Source organism: Sciurus vulgaris (assembly GCF_902686455.1).
Source record: "Sciurus vulgaris genome assembly, chromosome: 5".
Lineage (NCBI taxonomy): Eukaryota > Metazoa > Chordata > Mammalia > Rodentia > Sciuridae > Sciurus > Sciurus vulgaris.
Window position 1 is genome coordinate 31,384,167 of NC_136465.1, and position 22,333 is coordinate 31,406,499.

The 22,333-nt window shown below is 33.2% G+C and overlaps 1 long non-coding RNA gene across 3 annotated transcripts in view; it reads left to right on the forward strand.

Annotated features, from left to right (window-relative positions):
- Positions 1–20,539, forward strand: part of LOC306661810 — a 167,301-nt gene extending 146,762 nt beyond the window's left edge. For all 3 annotated transcript variants that reach the window (XR_013763962.1, XR_013763963.1, XR_013763964.1), the window contains exons 4-5: positions 16,546–16,678; positions 19,668–20,539. This is a non-coding gene — a long non-coding RNA (uncharacterized lncRNA). The remainder of the gene's footprint in view (positions 1–16,545; positions 16,679–19,667) is intronic.
- The last annotated feature ends 1,794 nt before the right edge of the window (positions 20,540–22,333 follow it).

The following is a 22,333-nucleotide window of genomic DNA, read 5'->3' on the forward strand; positions in this document are numbered from 1 at the left end:
ATGTGATGGAATTTCTCTTCCCTGAATAAATAATTAAAATGACATTTTGCATGAGACACTCTTGGGTCCACTGAATAAGCCACTAACACTTTGTTTAATGTTTGCTCTCATAGGTACCCTAATAGCAATAACTGAAATACATTGAAGTAATTTCCTTATTTAGTTTTAGGTGTCACTTTGCTTTTAATTTTTCATATATCATTTCTGAAACAACAGGTCATTAGTAAAAAGAGAAAAAAGTTATTTTCTCCAATTTTTTAGGAGTGCAGAGTTAATTGCTCATACTTTTATACTTTATTATGAACAGAAGCTCTAGCTCCCTGAACAGCACAGACTACAAGAATTTAATTCATATTATATGATAAGACTCTTGCTTTAAAACCATTGCATTTGCGGGAGGCTGGAGACTACAAAGTTAAGATGGAGAGCAGAAAATTTTAGTTCTCTGAGCTCAGCTGGATAAGGAAAAAAATTAATACATAATTTGTATAAATGTCATTTGCCTACATTAAGCATCCACTATTGTGCATGGTGTATTTTGGGTACAAGGGGAGATTGTAGAAGGAGTGCTAATAATTTAAAGCTGAACATAATGTCCATGAACATCCTTTCCATTCACTTACTCTATTATTCCCAGTATACTTCATCTTTTATCTTATTTGAAATTTTAATCTTTTGTATCCTCCACATTTATTTAATTTAATGGCCCCTTCTTTTATTATATTCTTTCATATCTACTTAAGATTCTAAGGTCTATTGCCCCAGCCATTATTTTCTCCATATGCTAAACATCACTGCTCCATTTCGTTTATTTGGCAAAACCCCAGATCTTGCAGATACCCAAGTAAAAGTCCCTGAGTTGTCCTCAACTCAACCTAGGACACTGTGCAGGGAGACCCCTGCTTAGAAACCACCAATGTCCATTGTTCGCAATGTCCTCCCACTGCTTTCATAAGAGGCCAGTTTCTTTAACAGGGATTATAGGATCAGAGATATTCTATTTCCAAAACTTGGCTCTTTCCCCAACCTAGGCACTTTCTAAACATACTACAGGGTAGATTTTTCTGAAGGGATACCTCAATACATGCAAAGCTGTTTCCCCTGAATATTTAGCCATTCTCCATTTAGTCTTCTCTTCCATATAATGAAGAGACATTCTGTCTACCCAACTTCTCCCTTTAAACTTGTTGACCAAAATTCATTCTAGTCCTCAGGTGTTTTCCAGTTTACCAACCCATCCTCCGTAGACTTCATTGAGATATGTTACAAGATCATGTTCTTGGTTGGTGAAGGGGGTGGATGTGGTTGACCTTGTACTTGAAGTAGCTTATCAATGTTTATTTTAAAAAATTCTCTTCCCTATATTGTATCTGATTACATACACATGTGTGTGTGTTTGTGTGTGTGTGTACAATCTCCACTGACTGATTCTACTGTTCCACCTTCCATTCTGATAAGTGTGTAAAGTTATGCAATTGCATAACTTTCAATTCAAATTCGTATGAAGATTGATTGATCCTCCTACTGATCCACGCATCACTTCTCTTTAGCAGTAGTTGTACAAAACTATTTTGTTCACCATCATTCCATAACTTTTATTTTTACAAAATTACCAAAACCATCTAATGTTGACTGCCTTTTCTGTGCCTTAAAATGTCCTTATATTTTCTACCCTTTCTTATAGTTTTGTCTCTTGGAGGGAAAATCATCCATTCATACTTCCAAGATTGCTGTTGGTGTAGTAACAGTGTAGAAAGCATATCTATTAGATGACTACCATGACTTCTCCAGTTTTACCCTGAATGGTGAAGAGAGTGAATTATCAAAGTTGACCTTGGGTTTCCTCTTCTTTTTGTTGTGCCCTCACCTCTACCTCCTGCCTTCCTAATTACTTCACATACATCCGGGGTCTCATAACTTCTTGTTCTTCTTCTTCCTCACCCTCCACTTCTAAACTTACAACCTCAAAGTGTTGAAGTCCTACCTATACTAAAGTTTTACCTCAACATTTACCTCCCTTTACCTAGTTCTCTATCCTACTATCCTACTGCCTTGTGGAACAATTATTTCTTTGAAGAAATATTTATCTCTTTATTTGATTTCCTCTTTATTGGAAGGGGCTTTGTCACCCACCATCTAGTGTTAGAATTATGGATAAGCATATGTGAGTGAAGCATACATTCTATTTAGGGTAAATAATTTTTTAGTAGGAAATGGAAGTGAGCAAAGTAAAGACTGATAAGGCATGCTGGACTCAGGTGCTTCCTTATTCTTTTCTTCTCTTCCTGTTCAATCAGTAGGTCACATTCTGATTATTTGAAATGTCCCCTGATAGTATATTAACAGGAACAGCTAAGCTACTTTTCTGTGATTTTGCAATGCAATGATATTTATTCAGGTTAAAGAGAGAAAATATGCTGTTTTTACAAGTTGAAGCCTATTTTCAAGATTTTGGTTTTGTACAGTTTTGTTGGTCACCATTTATATGCACACTAACTCTATCCAAACTAATAATTTTAAGCTCAATTTAGAAAAAGGAAATGTTGATCTTCAACCCCTTCTACTTCTTTCTTCTACATTTTAAACCACCACCAGGACATCAGAGTTTTATTACTGCACCCTGGTTCCTATAGCACTTTACAGATTTCTAAATGAGACTTTTTAAAAAAAAAATTTAGTTGTTGATGGACCTTTATTTTATTTCTTTATTTATATGCAGTGCTGAGAATCAAATCCAGTGCCTCACACATGCTAGGCAAGTGCTCTACCATTGGGTTACAATGTCAGCCTGAGATTTGGTTTTGTTCATAATTTTGTTTTAAACCTCAGAGTTGCCTGAACTTCCACTTGACCTATCTAGATAAGGTTATATGCTAGTATTCTAATAAAAGTCCCCATGCTGATATCAGATTATCTAAGTTTTTACAGTTATTGTAATATGATTAACAGGTGATTCCTGAGATATAACACTAGTAGTAGCTGTGGATCATTTTAAGCATGAAGGAAGACTGATAAGTAGTATTTTTGAACTTGTTAATTTTTTAGTAACTTTTTTAAAGTATATCACTGGCTAAACTCTAGTTTTAAAAAATTAGGCATCTGGATTCCGAGGGTTGCCTACAGAAACCATGTGTCTGTGAAGCCCAGAGTTTGTAGCAATGTGTATATACACATATATTTGTTTATGCACATATTTTCTTGCCATATATACATATATATTTGGAGCTTCCAAAACATTACTCATGTTTTCAATGAGATCTTGAAGTCTCTCAAAATGTTAAAAACTTTCCAACTAATATTTGCCAATTTCAAGAGACTTTTGAATGGAGCAAACAAATATACATACAATAAACATGAGTGAAAAATTTCAATGGTAGCTAAGCTAATCTTTTATAATCTTAGGTGCACTCTATGTACTAGTTGAAGTTTATTGTATGGTGCCTCCTAACTTACATAGTTTGCCATACTTAGAAGCAGTTATTTTCTGCTCATAGAACTTGTCCTTCACTGATCTGAAAATTCTCATCAGTTATTTTTCTCCTCAAATCGCATTGTTCTTTACCCAGGTCCTACTCTTAGTACCTCACAATAACTAATCTGGTAAGCTAGCACTTAATATTTAAAAGTTTTTTTAAATGTGGTTTTATAGAGTACATCTTTAGTTTTCCAAGAATATATTTGAAAATATATATTTGAGTTCTAAAACTATATTTACTTTTAAAGTACAATATAAAACTAATCATCTGACATGCCTAGTCATGAATTTGAATATAGATTGTTTTATAATATTGCCTATGGCATTATATCTAATAGTAATGTGGTAGATAGAAGACATTGTTAATTTTAACAAAATTATCTTTGTGCTTTGTTGTGTTTTATGTTTATTTTTATATTTGCTCTAGGGTATTTCTAGTTGAAATAAAGTGCCTTATTTGCAGTCAAAAAGAATGGACTCCAGGTATTAACCTAGAAGTTCTACTGGTTGAGCTTAAATAGCTTAGTAGAGTGCCTGAAATCATTAGGTGCTCCCTTGTGCACGTTTTGAATTTTTATTTTTCATTTTTTAAATATATGTAAACATAAGCATGTTAGTTATAAAACACTTTTGAACTTACCTTAATTTTACTTTGTATACATTATTTTAGAATCAGTTTTTCCAAACATTTATGTAACCATAGATAATACTTTATGTATTTAAAATCATGTTTATGCATACAAATTAGAGCATCCACAGGAAGCAATAATAAAAGTGCACTTCTTGTTTAACACCAAGGTCTCTTTTCCCTTGCTTGATTAGTTGTCACTGAGTGAAATTTCACTATAGTTAAAATAAATTCAAACCTGTTTCCCAATAGTAATAATTTGGGGGAGTTATAGAAATTAATATTCTTCAAAAACTAATTAATAATTTGTAAAGAATCATTTGCATAAAGGATGTTACAGTCTTGCAGCCATTGTGTTGAATGTAACTAATTAAAAAGTCCATTTTCATTATTGTATGTAGTTGTGAGGTGACAGGCGTGACCACTCCAAATGGCCACACAAAAGACTAAGGGACTGAGCAACCATTCATCATCACTTCATTCAAATAATCATGTTTATTTCCACTAAGATTTGTCAGTGTAAGAATGAAAGAAAAAGAGGGAGGGAAGGAGGAAAGGAAAGAAGGAGAGGAAAAGTTTCTGGTTTTTGAACTTAACCTTGTTCCAACATAACTTTAGATGTTCCCATGCTTACTCCAATTAAGCATGGTTGGTTTTTGCATTTTGCTACCATGATATGCATCAAGATGAAGTCTTGATCTCACTCTCAACCTACATGGAAACAGGTTCATTATATAATACATTTTTTATATTAGGAGAAATAACTTTCCAACTTTTCATTTGTTTTGATGTCAATTTATTATAAGAAACTATTGCCAGGAAATAAAGCTATTGTACTGCTCTGCTGAAAATTACTGTGCATAACAACCTTAATATGTTAAATTTGTTTGACTTATTGGTAGAGCCCACCAAACAAGCTCCATATAAGAGAGCATAATTCTTAGCAGACAGAAGATCCATTCATTATTTCTACTATAATTACAGTGAAAACATTATTGATAAATCAAACCAAAATAATTATTTTTTTTGAAAAGGAAAGAATATTTGTAGCTTTCTAATGTCATAGAAAATGCTGTGTGTAAAAATCTGTTTGCTTGCTCACTCTCAAATTTGCTGGGACAGCCCAGAAATATCAAATGCAACTTTCCACATCATTTCCTCCACCAAACTTCATTTCCACCATCAACAGTGGTGAAATTACAGGCCTTCAAACAGAACATATGGAACAAAAATCATTTTATCAGAATGAGGATGAAACATCAACCCCCCGCCCCAACCTCAAGCTAAAGAAAACAAAATAAGGAGTTTTTACAGCTTTGAAGACAATCCACAGGAGGTAAATTTTCCCCCACAGCAACACCCTACTGGAAAGTGTGCGCTAAGAAAGCATTTCAATTACCAGCTAGCTGAACATGATTCATAATTCTCAAACCTTTTTTTCCCCACTTCTCTGAATATGTAGAAAATTACTTGAAGAAATGACTATAGAAAATAGGATTGCTAAAGTCAGCAGTTGAAGATGGAGAGAGTAATGTTGAATACCTTGTTTAAAGAACTTAAACTTTTGAAATCTCATTAATACATTACATTTGTGAACTCCTTATGTGAAGATAATACAGCTGCCTGATGATGTTGTTGTTAATTGTGAACCTTAGAGGTTACTGGAAGGATCTATATGGAGTCAGCAGCCTTTTTTTTTTTTTTTTTTTTTTTTTTTACTGTACATGTGAAGAATCTTTTGGCTTGGGGAAATGGTTGTTTTTGGCTTATTCTCTTTCCTTAGAAATGCCCAAGGTTTTTGCTAATGTGAATGACCTCATTTCTGATTGCTGTGTGCCAGGTTGGTCTGTCTGCTGTTGTTATTTCCCAAAAGTCGACAGTTCTTCCACATTGCTTCAAATTGTGTTTCAGTATTCTTAAAGATTTTCTTCAGACTGCTGTGCTTATAGCCATCATAGGCCATTCTTAGAGCGAAGCACTTTCGCAAGCTTACAAACAGTACTAGGAAAAGTATAAAAATCACTTCATTTGCTACACACACAAAGTGGGAACATTTGCTTGAAAATGTCCCTGAAGAGTGTTGCTGAATATTTGCATCAAGAAAAATCTCTTTAATTACAAAATGGCAAAACAATGTTTTCAACATTAAAATAACACCCTAGGTTAGCAGTCATTTGAATATTCCTCCAAAGAGACCTAAGATTCTTAAAGTAGACAAAAATGCTACCATGACAAAAACACCATGTCTACATTATAAAACAAAATAGAGACAATTCCTATTTTACAGATTCAGATTATGGATATTATATAAAACCCAGTTTAGAAGAAACAATGTAAACCAGAATACAGAATTTTTGTTCAGGAGTTATAGAAGACTGAGGTGTGTAATTCAGTGGGTTTTAAAATTTCTTCATAAAAATAAAATGAATTTCATGTAAGTAGGAGACCTTTTGAAGTAATGAGAAATCACTTGGCTTCTCATTTAAAAAATATTTTAGGCAAAATTATCTGTAAGATGTTTTATCATATTTTATATGACTTCAAGTTCATTGAGGGATAAGCAGAAAATTAATAAAGGCAAATAATATATTATGGTATTTTAAGTATATTAAATATATTCATGGTTTGATGATTTTTTCCTTTGATAACTATGTTTAAATATTTATATTTAAACCATTCATTCCTCCGCTGAGTTACTAAAAGCATATATATATTTTATATACAAACATATTTATATGCATATGTATATATGGATACATATATACAAATTTTTAAAATTTATATGCATTGGATACATATTGAGTGTTAGATTGAATGTGATCCTTTAGGGAATGACATAGAAGCAATGTTAATTTAGAAGGGTCTTAGAACAATAGGATAAAACTAAAATTAGAAAGTTCTTACTTTTCATTCTGGAAGCATATGTATTTCACAATAGTAGCTATATGTAGGATAGGCATATTGTGTGCAAGATAGAATTTTTTTATAATATAAAAAATTGTATTATATATTTATTTCATATCATGATATATATTGCATAATACATGTTGTAATTTCAGAGAGTTCATTCTTGCTCCTTATAATTAGGTGGGACTTTGACATGAGAATCAATTTGATATGAAGAACTTAATTATACCTATCATATTTTTCTCATTGTCCTTTCAATTGCTCTAATTTCAGAAAACTTAATAGTGATTTAAAATTATAAAAATGAATTGAGTTTATCTTAAAATAATTATGATATTTACTTCACATTTTTCATGCATTATTACCAGTTATTCAGTATTACAAGTAAGTTATGTAATAATAGTTTTTCCTTATAAAGCTCAGTAGTAACAAGAACCCAGAAAAGTCAGTTTACTAAGAACCAACACCTCTGGTATCTAATGACTCCTATACCCATGTTTTCTCTCAGTAATTTTCCATCCATTGACCTTCACACTCCTCGTTAGCTGTGAATTCCCACTTGCCCATGCTGCAGTTGGAGTTGAATTCTTCCTTACTGCAAATTCTCCCTATATAGTTGTTTTGATTTGTATATGGAATGTCCCTACAAAGGCTCATATGTTAGGCAATAAAGCAATGTTCAGTGGTAGGATGACTGAATCATAAGGGCTAAAACCTCATAATTCATGGATTAATCCACTCGATAAATTAATTTGAATGGATTTCTGGGTGGGAGCTCTAGGAGGGTGGGATGTGGCTAGAGGAAGTAGGTCACTAGGGACATGGCCTTGGGGACTGTATCTTTTCCTGGTACATTTCTCTCTCTCTCTCTCCCTCCCTTTCTTCCTCTGCTTTCTGATTGTCATAAGCGGAGTAGCTTTTCCTCTGCCACACTTTTCTGCCATGATGTTCAACTTTGCTCAGGCCCAGAGCAATGAAGTCACATGACTATGAACTGAGACCTTTGAAACTTTGAGCCTAAAATAAACTTTTCCTCCTCTAAGTTGTTCTTCTCAGGTATTTGGTCACAGTGGCAAAAAGCTGACTAATATAGGTTCCTATATCTATTATTCTGATCCTGAATTTTTTTGTAATATAAAAAAATTGTATTATATATTTATTTCATATCATGATATATATTGCATAATACATGTTGTAATTTCATGTGCTTTCACAAGTACCATAATAATTTTGTCTTTAACCTCCAGCAAGGAAGCCAGTTTCAGAAAGAGAACAATACCCACACACATTCAGATTAATGGTTGAATCATTTACTAAGTTAGCCAGTAGTTAACATTGTGCATTGTACACAGGAAGAAACCTGCAGTATATGAGGCATTGACTACATCCAGAAGCCAAAAATTGGAATACTTAAAAATGGTCTAATGTTGGCATTTAATACATGCTTTTTCTCTAACTACAATTTTAATTAAATTGCAAAGTAATTCCAAATTTTCACATATTAAAGTAGTGTAGATGGAACTCTTTTTTACTGCTGAGATACTACAAATAATCATGTCCTTCCTCTTAGAAATAAGTTGATTACTTAGGAACACTCAACTATCAATCTGAAAATACTATTTCTTTATAATTAAAAAATTCATAAAATAATGTATGTTTTACATTTACATCAATTATTAATCATAAATTTATGAGGATGTTTGTAAACCTTGTGTAGATAGAATTTATTACATTGTACTTAACAGCCCATATACTACATACTAGAAGTGTGTTTAAATGTAACTTATTTGACTTCTCTGTGTCTTAGCACATATACAAAGTAAGAAAAATAATGTTACTTGTTTTCTAGGCTTGTGTGAAGATTCTTAAAATGGTGGCTGACATTGTGCAAGCAGCATATAATTGCAAAGTAATATCCTAGAGAAGTTACATATTTATTCAAATGTATATTCTTATTTCTAAATATTGAAGAAATACCAGTTTTCAATATGGTTTATATCATATCATTTCCATCAAGTTGCTAAATTAGTAGCACAAAAATATAACTTTTTTAGACAATTCCGTTTTTCACTCCTCTGGTTGTAGTTTACTCAATTTAAATGATTTATAACTCCTTTTAGAAAATGATGTTATTCAGAAAATATTAAAATTAGATATCTGTTCTTAGTAGAACTTGTTCAATGTATCAATTATGTGGAATACTGCTGTTGATATATGTGTTATGGATGAAAACAAGATTGGCTCTTCTAGGTTTAGGCATTTGTATTTGGGATATGGAAACTTGGGAAGTAAATTAGGGTAATGCACCATGTAGATAGTATGTAAAGAACCATTATGCAGTAAAAGAAGAGGGAAGCAGATGGTTTGGAAAACATATACATAACATAACACTATCATATAAGCAAGATAAACAACTGCCTAAGGGATGTCTTCATTTACTTGAAGCTTTATTATATTGTGCCTAATATAATCATACAACACACATACACACTATACTTGAAACCTTATAGACAGTAGGCTAAGACCTGAATTCTTGTGGTAACTAACATATTGCCTTCCTTGGAAAATAACTTCTTGTTGATCAAGCAAATGGAAGAGAAGCGGGTACGCCTTATTATTATTATTATTATTTTTTTTTTTTTGTAGGAAATGATGCATGCCAAGACATGATAGCTCGAAAAAAGTGAGTTCACTGTGGGAAATAAAATAGTTTCTTTTTTGGTGGTACTGGGGATTAACTCCAGGACCTGGGCACATGCTAAGCAAATGCTGTCCTAAAGTAGATCCCCAGCCCTGGCCTGGAACTTGATATTATCCTACCTCAGCCTCCTGAGCTGGGTGGTTGTGCCACTGTGTCTGGCCAAAAATAGTCTCTAAGCATTGGACACAAGAGTACACTTTGAAACAGTGATGGGAGATAATGCATGACTAATGGTGTCATCCTCACTGAGAAGTTTGAATTGTGTTTTGTAGGTCGTTAGAGACTCTAAAGGATTTTAACTAGAGGAGTGATGTGATTGAAGTTATGTTAGACGATAGAGCTTCTAAATATTCTTATATTAATCTTTGGCCAACTCTTTATGATGTAGCATACAGCATGCTCAAACTAAACTCATAAAGATTCCCTCTGTCCTTCTACACAGGAAGTGATGAAACTAAGCCATGACATTAAAATTTAATTACAGACAATAAATAACTGAAAAATGATGGAGTTGAAATGGTAAACATAGTCCTCACCTATGCTTGCCTTGAGGGAAATCAAGAAGATAGACAACAGATTTTAGTTTTCCCATTGTGTGGGTTGGATAAAGCAGAGATGTAAACTGGAAAATGTGTGGCTATTGCTTTATTTGCCAAAACTCTACTGATGTAGCAGGTGGACAGAGTAGTGCATTATTACATTAACTCTCACATATATTATATATATATATATATATATTTTTTTTTTTTCTGATAGAGGATTGTGATGAAAGGAGTTTGGAGATCAGTGCTTTTATTTTGCATTTATTTTCAGAGTCTTAGATTTGGACAGGAGTCAAACTTCTATTATAGTTACTCTAGAATAATCCTGCACTATTTATTTGAAGTAGGACTAAGTGTAATAGTATTACAATTCAATTCTGGCTTTGGATTTGAGGAAAAAAATTCCCAGCTATTACATGAATGATGTTGAGAATTAGAGGTGGGCGTTTAGAAAAATTTTAACATTATCTCGCTCGTAAAAACCAAACCTCAAAAGAAATGTTCCCATTCAGAAAGGAGTAAAGAACTGTCAAATGAATGTAAAATATGAGCAAAGACAAATTTAGCAAAGTAAAAATAAGGCTGAAACATTGTTATTTCCTAGGCAAAATTGAAGAAGAGATCCTTGCCTAGATATGTATTAGTGTCATCTAAATTCTCACACACAAAAAAATCCTTTAGACTCTCATATAGAAAAATAACAATAATAAAACCTGTTACTTAAAACAAACAAACTTGCAGCAATATTCCTCTACAACGTGAAACATCAGATGACAATGGAATAATGATCATAAAATTTTGAGAGAAAAAAGTTTTGAATCAAAAATTTGACACCCAAGCAAGTTGATGTTTCACATGCAAATGCAACAAGACACTTTCTCAGAAACATGATGGATTGTTTATGGGGTTCTAGGGTAGTGGCAGTTGTGTGAATGTCTGGACTACTCTGAATAATTGATATAAAATATCTACAACAAGTTTAGAAAAGTATGATGCCTTATATTAAGGTAAAAGTCATGAGCAGAAATAAGTTACATGAAATTACAAATCTAAATCTGTTTCCATCTAATGGGAAGAAATCATGAATATTTTTGATTTCTTGAAAATTTTATGATTATTATTTATGTTGACATTGCAAGATTAATTTGACAAAAACTAGAAATGGGTAAGAAGTTGAAAAATCATTGATATTTTTCCTTCCAGCATGAGGGAAAAGGAGTCAAAATATCTGTATTTGTTTAATTTTCATAGTAAAAGTAGTCTCATGTAGATTTTGGAAAAACTTACATGATGAATTAAACTGGAATTAAAAAATGTTTTGACTCTCAAGTAACTGCAGAGAATAGAGGAATAATAGCTCAGTGCATATGATGATAGACAAAAAATAAAAAAAAAATAAGGAATTTTGATGAACTAAAAGAATAAAACAAGAAAACTAAATTAACCAAGAACTTCAGTGAATGCTTTTTAACAGGATAAAATATCCTACTGAAACAAGCTTGCTCTCAGACTGTATTTAAAAAACAAAAGTAAATTTAATTCTATGTTGTTCTTAATGGAAAAGGGAAAAAAATTATTGAACAAACAATAGGAAAGACAAGCAGTTAGGTGCATTAGTGATAGAATTTGAAAGAATAAAAAGCAAATAATATATTGACTTTTACCTACATTGATAAAAGGTATATTCTTATACTAAGGCTGCAATATTAATGAGTCTTATTAAAATGTGGATTCCTTGGGGATAGAGATTATAACCAAAGCCAAACACAGTGACAAGTACATAGCGGTCATTCAAATACAGCTTATAAAATAAAATGAGCAAAAGATGATAATCTTTAGTTGCCCAATATTAAAAATAATCACATTTTTTCTTTGTGTGACAGGCATAAGGCAAGGTCTTTATATTTATTAACTCCTTTGGATATAATTGATAATGAAGACAATCCCATCATAAATGTACTTAATGAATAGTGGAGCAAACAATAATTGTGAAAAAAAAATTGAAAATATAAGGTACACTGAAAAGCACAAAATTACTGGAAGAGTTAATAAGAAACCAAACATTAAAATACTATTAAATACTTAAGATATAAAGAAGGAGTTGAGGATTTGAGCAACATATAAAGTTAAATTAATAGATACCATTTTTGTGTATTACAAATAGAATGCACATTTTAAATAAGATGGAATAAATGAATGAGGAAGTAAATATGTGGTCTTTAGGGTGGTTTTGTTCATTAAAACAGGAAATGTAAGGTCGTGATGAGTTTCAGAGGTCTCATTTTAATCATTTTGATATTGACAATCTGTTTTCTGACACATGATGGCTAATGTTGAAGATTAAGAATTTTAAATCACCGTAAAAATCAGTAGTAACAATCTAAACTTGAATTGCAACTCCAGGTTACCTAGGAAAGAATTTTATTGCAATAGCACCTATCAACTAACTCTCAAACTATGCTAATAGAGCATAGTATGAATATAAGTGAGGCTACCCATCAAAGGAATAAGTGGATAAGGGCAGAATCTCCAAGGAAGAGACATCATGAACTGCATACATCATGTTCCCAAAGGTGTTTGTTACAAATACCATGAACTCCTTTAGTATATTGAGTTGTGTCTGTTTTTTTTTTTTTTCTTTCTTTCTTTTTTTCACTTTCTCCTTCATCCTACTTGGTTTTCCTGCAAAAAATTACAAATGACAATTTTTCTTGCTTTTTTTTTTCTTTTCTGTGGAGAAGAAGCCCCTGATAGTAGAGATAGCAGAGAATTTTTACTATGGCTGATAGTGTTCAAAGGGGCTCACTCTTGGGAAACTGTCTAGAAAAATATGGAAATTCAATTTTCATCCATTTTTTGGAGTATTTTATCACGGTAGACAGCAGTTCTGCCTTTTTTGTTTGTTTGTTTTTTGGTTCTCACCCTTGCCCTCTTTCCCCAGAGTGTTAATTTATCAAATCCCAATGTTATTCCTAAATTGAGATTGTGAGATGGCTGTGGTTAGACAATGAAGTTACCAGATACTGCAACTAAAGTCGAATGCCTTAATTAATTTGTTTTTAATGTGTTTTGTGTATGGGGTTGAGAGAAGGCTTTGAACAACACTAAGTCTGAACAGGTCTGATTATTCCAGGTCATTCGCAGATCAGTGGCCTTGTCTCAGAAAACTAAGAATTTCTGGGAGGCAGTCACTGTCATCATTATTCTTTAGAAATTCCCTAAATAATTTTATGTACAGTTAATTTTAAGAGTCACTCCTTATTATGAACCTTAGAAGTCTCTTGTTCTTTGTTTGCAGGTTAACTATAAGTACAGAGTAGTTTTGCGAATAGTCTTAAATGTCTATAATTGAAAAATAATCCTATAAATTATGCTGGTGGGTTTTTTCTAAAAAGAAATGTTTGCATATCACTTATGATCTAATATGGTACAACCAATCCTGTTTAGAGTTTAGCATTAATTTCTAAGGCTTTTTCAAAAATAGAATTTAACTTGTGAATTTATTAAAATATCCTCAACTTGCTCACCCTCAGGGTATGTAAGAATGAGCGCCTGCATTCCTGGTAGCAAATTGCAGATCAGCATTTTTAATGCTGCCTAAGATCCTTTGTGTGTGTGTTTTTTAAAATTACCAACATAGATCAAGTTTATGTTAATTGTATGAAAAAGCAACAGAAATAATCAGTAACATTTACACAACTTTTAATAGTTAACCTAGTTCTGAGGCAGCAGAATTACTTAATAGTCAGCACCTTAAAGTAGGTAAAACATGTAATAAAGCATTTCCTTTTACTATAGTTTTTTTTTTTTTTTTCTTTTCTTTTTGCAGGCATGGTTGGGTATATGTGTGCAGATGTTGTGGTTGAAGTGATGTGGTTTAAATCAAATATATCTGAATTTAAACTAAATATGCTTCTTTACACATGTTAAGCAGTCTACTGTGAATACCTTCTCTTTTCTTCAAAGTTTCCAGGCAGCTTTTAATAGGAGTAGGAATGTCACTAAAGTGACAGTATAGAACAGGCATAAATTCCTTTGTGTAAAATTGTGCACAAAAAAAACCAGAACAAAATATCTGTACTTTTAAACCTTCATAAGAAATCAACATTTATTGAGTGCATAGTTCTATACTTTATTGACTAAACAATAAGTCCATCTTTTCCTTGAAAAGAAGGCCCCTGAGTAATGTGGAAAAGAAAACAAATCTTAGAAATGAGTTGCTATATCCTTTCTCAGGGGCTGGGTAGTGTTTTCTGTTTAAATCACACTTTTATCTAAATTATCACATTGTCCTTCCAAACAAATATGTGGTTTAGTCAATGAAAGATAAATAATAAGTTCATTTTGAAAATCAAAACTAAGATTTTAGAAGGAACATAGGTCTAATTCAATATTACCGGCATTAGCTATGAAGATCTATTAATTAAAAGCTCATAGAGTCCTAAATTTATTACAGATCATTCAAGGATTAGAGGGCTTCCTTTATATTCTTACTCTACCTTTCCTCCCTCTCCCCTCCTGATGGTCAAATATTTTATGGAGCATATACAGTCGATAGATTCTTACTAGTTTGTTTTATATATTTTATTCTATTACCATTCTAGTGGTTTTCTCTTAGACACATATATATGTGTTATGAGGACATTGTAGATCATGTCAACAGCTTTTTTTCTTTTTTTAAATCATCTCAGCTATCTTCATGTATACTGCTTAGTATTGTTAAGTATAGTCCATTGTTGTGGAATAGATTTCTGGAATTTTTTCAGCTCGTAAAACTGAAGCATTATGGCCAACACACAACTCGACAGCCTCTGGTAAGAAACATTCTGTTTTTCCCCCTATGAATCTGACTGTATTAAATATTCATAATGTAAGTGAATTAACATGGGCATTTGTCTCTTCATGACTATCCTACTTCACTCAACAAGAGCTTTGCTTTTTGCTCTGTGATGGGAAGCTCTGACATGATCTTGAGCAAGGGGCTATGACATGATCTTGAGCAAGGGTATGACACTATCTGATGTGTTTTTTGAATGTCATTTTGGTATTCTGAAAAGTTGGTGTTTTTTGGAAGAGATGATGGCAGCTTCAATTTGAGTGACAGTGGTGAGAAATGAGAAGTGGTTAATATTCGGGTGATAGCAATAGAAGACAGATATGAATGCTGGGAACTTGAGGTTGAGGGAATAATTCTATAAAATGGGCCCACTGTGCTGACCTCCACATGCTTCCACTTTCAAAAATCAATGTACCTGCAGTCCTGTCTGCTTAGGTCTAGAGCATATGTCATATTTCTCAGCAAAGTACCTGTTATCTGCAGGAAAGATGCAGGCCCCAAAGGCTGATGGTAAGAAGAACACAAGTCACCCTGAAGGGTGGCACTTGTGTGACTGTTACACAGACCACATCTCAGAACTCAGAGAGATAAGGATGATTCCCCCTAAACATAAATGTAAGAATGAGCTCCAATTAGAGTGAGTTAGCAAGGGCCGAAGTGACCTTGAGTTTTCATGATAACAGAGACTTGGAAATCTGATGTTTAGCTGAAAGTCAGGAGGTGGATCTGGCTGGGACTCTTTGGAAACTTCCCTGGGCTGCCCCCCAATAAGACTGGATGACAGGAGGAGCATGCTGTCTCTTCTTTCTGAGCTGACCCACTCTCTTCCTTGAGAGTGTCTCCTTTTCCCCTTTCCTATCTATTCCTGTTACTCTGAGTGATATGTCTGAAGTCTTTCTGACTTAATAATAAGAATTAGGGTTTGAAGGAGGCCTTCATGTTGCCTCAGTTTCCCAGAAGGCCCCAACCCATTCCAATGTTTCAATAGTAATTAAAAGCTAAAACTTGGCAATGAATTATATGTGGAGGTGGGATCTATCTATCTATCTATCTATCTATCTATCTATCTATCTATCTATCTATCTATCTATCTCTATCAGTCTTTGGTCTGAGTAGCTGAATGAATGGTGGTGCTGTTTACTAAGCTGGGCATGCTGGTTATAAAGTGGGGGAGCTAAATTTTTTCTTATATACATGTAAGAGTAGAAATGTGAAGGCCATTGGATTTACAAAACATCATGGGATAGAGGTCTGGGCTATAGATATAAATTTGAGGTTCATCTAATTATAGAGAATATTTAAAGTCTGGAATCCTAGGAAGAGTCCAGTTGGAGAATGGAGTTGTCTGAGGACTATTTGAGGAGGCCAGGCTGCAACATTCAGGGGCCTAACCTGCATTGAATACTGTATCCTTTATCAGTGTGCAGCTCCTCCATAGTGCTCTATTTCTTACAGGGACCCCAAGAGGAAATAAGCATATGTCAGCTTTCTGCCCTGGATTAAACAACTGAAATGAGGAAAATTTATTTTGACTCACAGTTTCCAGGTTTCAGCCGTGGTCAGTTGTCTCCGTTGCTTTCAATTGGAGGTAAGAATTCTTTCTCTGTTTTATGAAATGCATGTCAGTCTTTTAAAAAGTGAAATAAACTACTGGGTAGCTTAAAAGCCAAGGAACATCTTTCTCAAGTCTGTGAAGAATCTTTTCCAAATGTAATCAGAAAAGAAAGTTTCCCTTTCCCAGTTTCTGTGGAAGGATAGAAGCCTAACTTGAGTGGGCATCTCACTCCAGGTTGCAAAACTATTTCTGGTCATAAACACCAGACATTTGTATTTTCTTTGGTTGAAGTCAATTAGCAAACATAGATGACCAACCCAACTACCAAGAATCTGACATGAACCGTATGTGACACATGGTGCCATCAGGTCCTCTTATTTGAGAACTAGTTATTGTTTACATTGAGAACAAGTATGTAATGGACTGTATCTGTTTAGCAATATAAAAGGATGAGATTGCTCTCTGACTTTGCAATCTCTTAGTGATTACCTGTGATGTGCATCACATCCTGGTTTAATGCTATTCAATAATGTTTTCATTCTTTTCTCCTCTGTTGGATTGCTTTTCTAGGTTGGGAGGAAATTTTGTTTTCAAGTAAATTTCTCCGAAGATAGTTCAATAAAATTGTTTTAAAAATTATGACCACTTATTGTTTTTGCAGATGAAACTGGGGTTCAGGAAAGGTAACTGACCTAGCAAAATTGATCAGGGCAACAGCCATGTTTAGGAGGCACAGCATCTGCTTTCCACATAGCACACTTTCCTGCTCCTCATGGCTCTTGTTCACATTCAGAAACTTGTTTTTTTTTTTAATGTTCCCGATAGAACCAGCTAATAAATCCAGAGCAGTAGTTTTTCCCATGCTTCAACAGAAGCAAATCAGCATGGTTTGACTTCTAAGGTTATTGACATTTCCTAAGCAATAGCTGCTCCTTGTAATGTGTAGAGACTTATTTAGCAAACTAATGAAAATCCAATCATTTCTGCATTTTGAGGATGTTGAGTTTAGCAAGAGAGAGATGGAGAAAATAGAAGGTGGTAGAAACATTGCAACCAGAACAGATTTAAGACTATTGTTTCAGTTATTCCAATAGTCCAATAGGATATGGCATGAAACATACATACAAGGTCAAGACATGTACATGTAGTAATTTTAATGAAATACAGTCAAAAAAGTGGCACAGAGCTACAGGATCAAGGAGTAGCACAAATACATGCTAACAAATTTTACTACAATAGTTTTTACTGCTTAGCAAAAATAAGTTTGGGACAAAAATAGGATGGGCACAATAATCTTAATTTGTACCACTATATAAATTTAAATTCAGAGAAAAAATGAAGAGCTAGTTTTTAAAACTGCATAGGTTTGACAGAAGGATTGTGAAGCTCTGCTGAGTCAATCTTTCAAAAGACTGCAATGTGTAACTCTTACAAAATACCAAAGAATTGAGGGCTTCTAATTGGCAGTTAGGGCACTTAAATTCAGATTAAAAGAGGCAGCTGATGCTCCTTCTTTCCTTCTGTCTTTTTTTCTGTTTTTTTTTTTTTTGTTTGTTTTTTTTGTTTTTTTGTGGTTCCGGGGTTTCAACCCCTGAGTGCTCTACCACTAACCTGCACCCCCAGCCTTGTTTATTTTTTATTTTGAGACAGGTAGGTAACACTAAGTTGCTGAGGCTGGCATGGAACGTGGGATTCTCTTGCCTCAGCCTCCCAAATTGCGGGGATTGTGCCACTGCACCCAGGAGTTGATGTTCTTTCAATTCTTGCTGTCACACAAATTCAAAACACTCAAAGGAAAAGAGCTAATGGCTGAGGAGAATGAGCACAGGCTTAGAATGAAATGATTACCCTCATTTTAATATTTGAACTTAACTAAAGATTAAAATATTTGAATTTGAGCAGGAGGGGCATATAGAAACAGAAAAGATAATAACCTCACTTAAATTAGTGAACCAAAGTTTTTAACATAATTTACTATTACAGTGTTTTCAAAAGTAATTTCACATATTGTTATGGGGAGTAGGAAAATTACAAACCACCATGCATATTGAACCAAATTGAAAGGGAAAAGGGTTTTTTAATGAGCATGCCAGGTAAGCAGTGACTGGAAACAGGCTAACGCCTCAAAGATCTCCCATCCCTGAATTTTAGAAGTACAGAGTTTATAAAGGCAAAATTTCACAAAACCACAAGGACAACTGAGGCACATGTAAGTCAGAAAGACCCTGTAAAGACAGCTATTTGATTACATGAGAGGATTGTGTTGATTACACATTTCAGAGTCATTTTTGTTATACAGCAGGGCCATGGTCAGGGATGTGGGAAGTTTCCACTGTACCGTCAGCATACATACAGCTTCTGGAGGCTGAAAGGAAAACATTACAAGTACAATGGAGTCTGGTCAGAACAAAATGGCGTTACTTTGGTTATTTTTCCATTTCAATATCAAAGGAATGATGCCAATTTCACATCATTGTGATCAGTCTTAGATAAATGGAAACAGAGATTTGAAAAAACATTTTTTTTTTTTTTTGGTACCGGGGATTGAACTCAGGGGCACTCAACCACTAAGCCACATCTCCAATCCTATTTTGTATTTTTATTTAGAGACCGGATCTCACTGAATTGCTTAGCAACTTACTTTTGCTGAGGTGATTTTGCTGAGGCTGGCTTTGAACTCTGGATCCTCCTGCCTCAGCTTCCCAAGCCATGGGGATTACAGGCATGTGCCACCTTGCCCGGCTAAAAAACTGTTTTAATATGCATTTGAATTTAAGCAAATGCAAATTAATTAATAATATGTTCTATTTCTTTGCTACTTATAAAGTGGTTTTGACTTGACCAGATTTACATGCCTATAATTTGAATAAATTAAACTCACAATTTTTACTTATAATTCAACTTTCTGCAAAAACTTGCTCCATATATCCCAATGAATTGGTAACATAGAAATGTGAAGTTTAACAAAGAATAAGAAATATTTTGTTTTAACTTGCTTCTTTAATCATTTATTTCTTGACAGAGCTGGAAGAAAATATGAGCTATGAACACATTTAAAAGATGTGACTGTACTACCAGCCTTCAAAATTATTATTTATGAACCACAAACTCATTCATGTTGATAATAGATGCTATAACCTATAATATCAATTTTATTGTAATTTTGATTGAGGTAAAATATTTGCTTTTCCATTTAAATGAATTTAAAGTCATTATGGATCCTAGTGTCATATTTTAATAATTGTAAACTAGCAGAAAATATGAAAAAAATGATTGAAATAACTGGGCAATATTTAGAGAAGCTAGTTTCATCCACTGTGTACATGACTATTATAGGAATGGATGTGAACTTTAAAAAGTGGAGAAGAAAGAAAACATTTTAAAACTTTATATTCATGGAAGGTAGTCATAATTACCACATTTGCATTTTGCATATTTCTGTTAATATTTTCTTATATCCAAATTGTGATCAAAATCTAAGTGCAGTTTAATGATTTTCTAACTCAATATTACATTGTAAAAATTTTCCAATGCTGTTAAAAAATTTGAGAGTATCTTATTTTTATTATCTATTAAAAGTGTGACTTATGTTTTCTCCTGTTATAGACAAAATTTAAGTCTACACCTATTTTCAACTTATTTTTATGTCCAAATTGGTGATGCCATGCCTAGAAAAAGTATCAGGATTAGAATAATTAAACTGAATGATATTAATATTTTTAAGTGTCTTGGTACAAACTATTGAATGCTTTCATTATGGTTTGGATGTGAGGTGTCCCCCAAAAGCTCATGGGCAAGACAATGCAAGAAGGTTCAGAGGAGAAATTATTGGGTTGTGAGAGTCTTAACCCAGTGAGTGATGTAATCCCCTGAAAGGGATAACTGAGTGGTAACTGAAGTGGGGTGTGGCGGGAGGAGGTGGGAAATGGGGCATGGCTTTGGATATATATTTGTATCTGGAAAGTAGAGTCTCTCTCTCTGCTTCCTGATCATGACATGAACCACTTTCCTCTGCCACCCTCTCCTACCATGATGTTCTGCTTCACCTTAAGCTCTGAGGAATGGAGCCAACCTTCTGTGGATTAAACCCTCTGAAACCGTGAGCCCACAAATAAACCTTTCCTCCTCTACAGTTGCTCTGGTTGGGTAGTTTTAGTTGCAGCAGCAGTTGATTTTAAAACACTTTTCATGTGTACAAAGAAATTTTTTCTCCTTGTACCCATTAAGAAGCCCTGTATAATATTTTAAATTTATTATTTTCATATTTGTTAAACATTTCTTATTTTCTTTTCTTTCTAATCATTTATTATTATATGTTCCTGTTTTCTCAAATTTAATTGTGTGTTTCTGCACACATACAAACACAACATAAACCTTGGTATATTTTCCAGCCTAAAATTTTAATTTTAATTTGATTTGTGTTCTTTTGACACAGGAGCTTTAATTATTGTTCATTCACATCTATCAACATTTTCTTCTTAAACTGCATTTATTATTAAAAATTGGTAAATTGTTTCCAATTCAGCAGTATGTTAAATATTTCTTTATTTTTAGTAATTTATTTAAGTGTTTAGTTTAGTTGAAGCTAATTTTGGTTTATGGTGTTAATACTATTGATTAACATTTTTCCATTGGTTGTGATAGTTCCTTCAGTAAAAAATCAATTTTATAAACACTAGGGTTTATTTTATGGTAGTTTACTATAGTCTATTAATTTGCCTATTAACTCACGTTTTGTGCCAAATAACTACTGTAGTGAATTATGATGTTGTTTTTTGTCATACAGCCTTGTTTTAATTATTTTATAGCTTATAATCTATCTTAATATCCACAAAGGCATATCCCTTCTTAGGATTGTTAAAAAGTGTCTTAACTATTATTGTTCCTTTATTTTTCCATGTGAAGTGTTTGGTTAAAAAAGCATCAGAAGTGAGTGACTTGCAATTGTACTGGAAACATAAACTATTCTTAAAAAAGATTTATAGTAGTTGACCCCCTCATTAGGACACATGAATAAAAAACTTAAGTATTTCTTTATTTTTAATAATTTGCTTGATTTCATTTATTTAAGATTTGCTTGTTATCAGTAACGTTCTGGGATTTTTTAAAAATATCATATTCATATTTGTGGCATATTGATTGGTTTGTTCTCTCTCTTGATTTTCTCTATTAATAAGTGAGCAAGTTATTTGTGCATTTGCATGTGAGAAATAGCAAAATATTATTTTTAAATGATTAATATCATTTAAAATGATATTTTTATATGGATGAGCTCAAACCATCTGGTACAGTATACAGTTCACCTACTTAAAAGTGTACAATTCAGTAATATCCTAGTTTTTTCACAAAGACACACACAGCCAATTTTTAGAAGATTTCATCACCCCTGAAACAAGCCCTGTATCCATTAAAAATCACTCTATTTTTTCCTGTGTTTTCTTTCACCACAGGTCTTTGTACATTCTTATTCCACTCTTAGGAAATGTTCTTTCTCCTTTCTTTCTAAAGCACCCATACTTCAGATTTCAGCTCACTTGTTACTTCTTTATTTAAGCCTGTCAACATTCCTCCCTAGGTCAAATCTCTCTAGTACCCTGCCTATCTTATAACACATTAGATTTATTTTTATGATTATTTAATATTTGTGTCCCCCACTAGGACATAATCCCATGCAATTAGGGACAATGT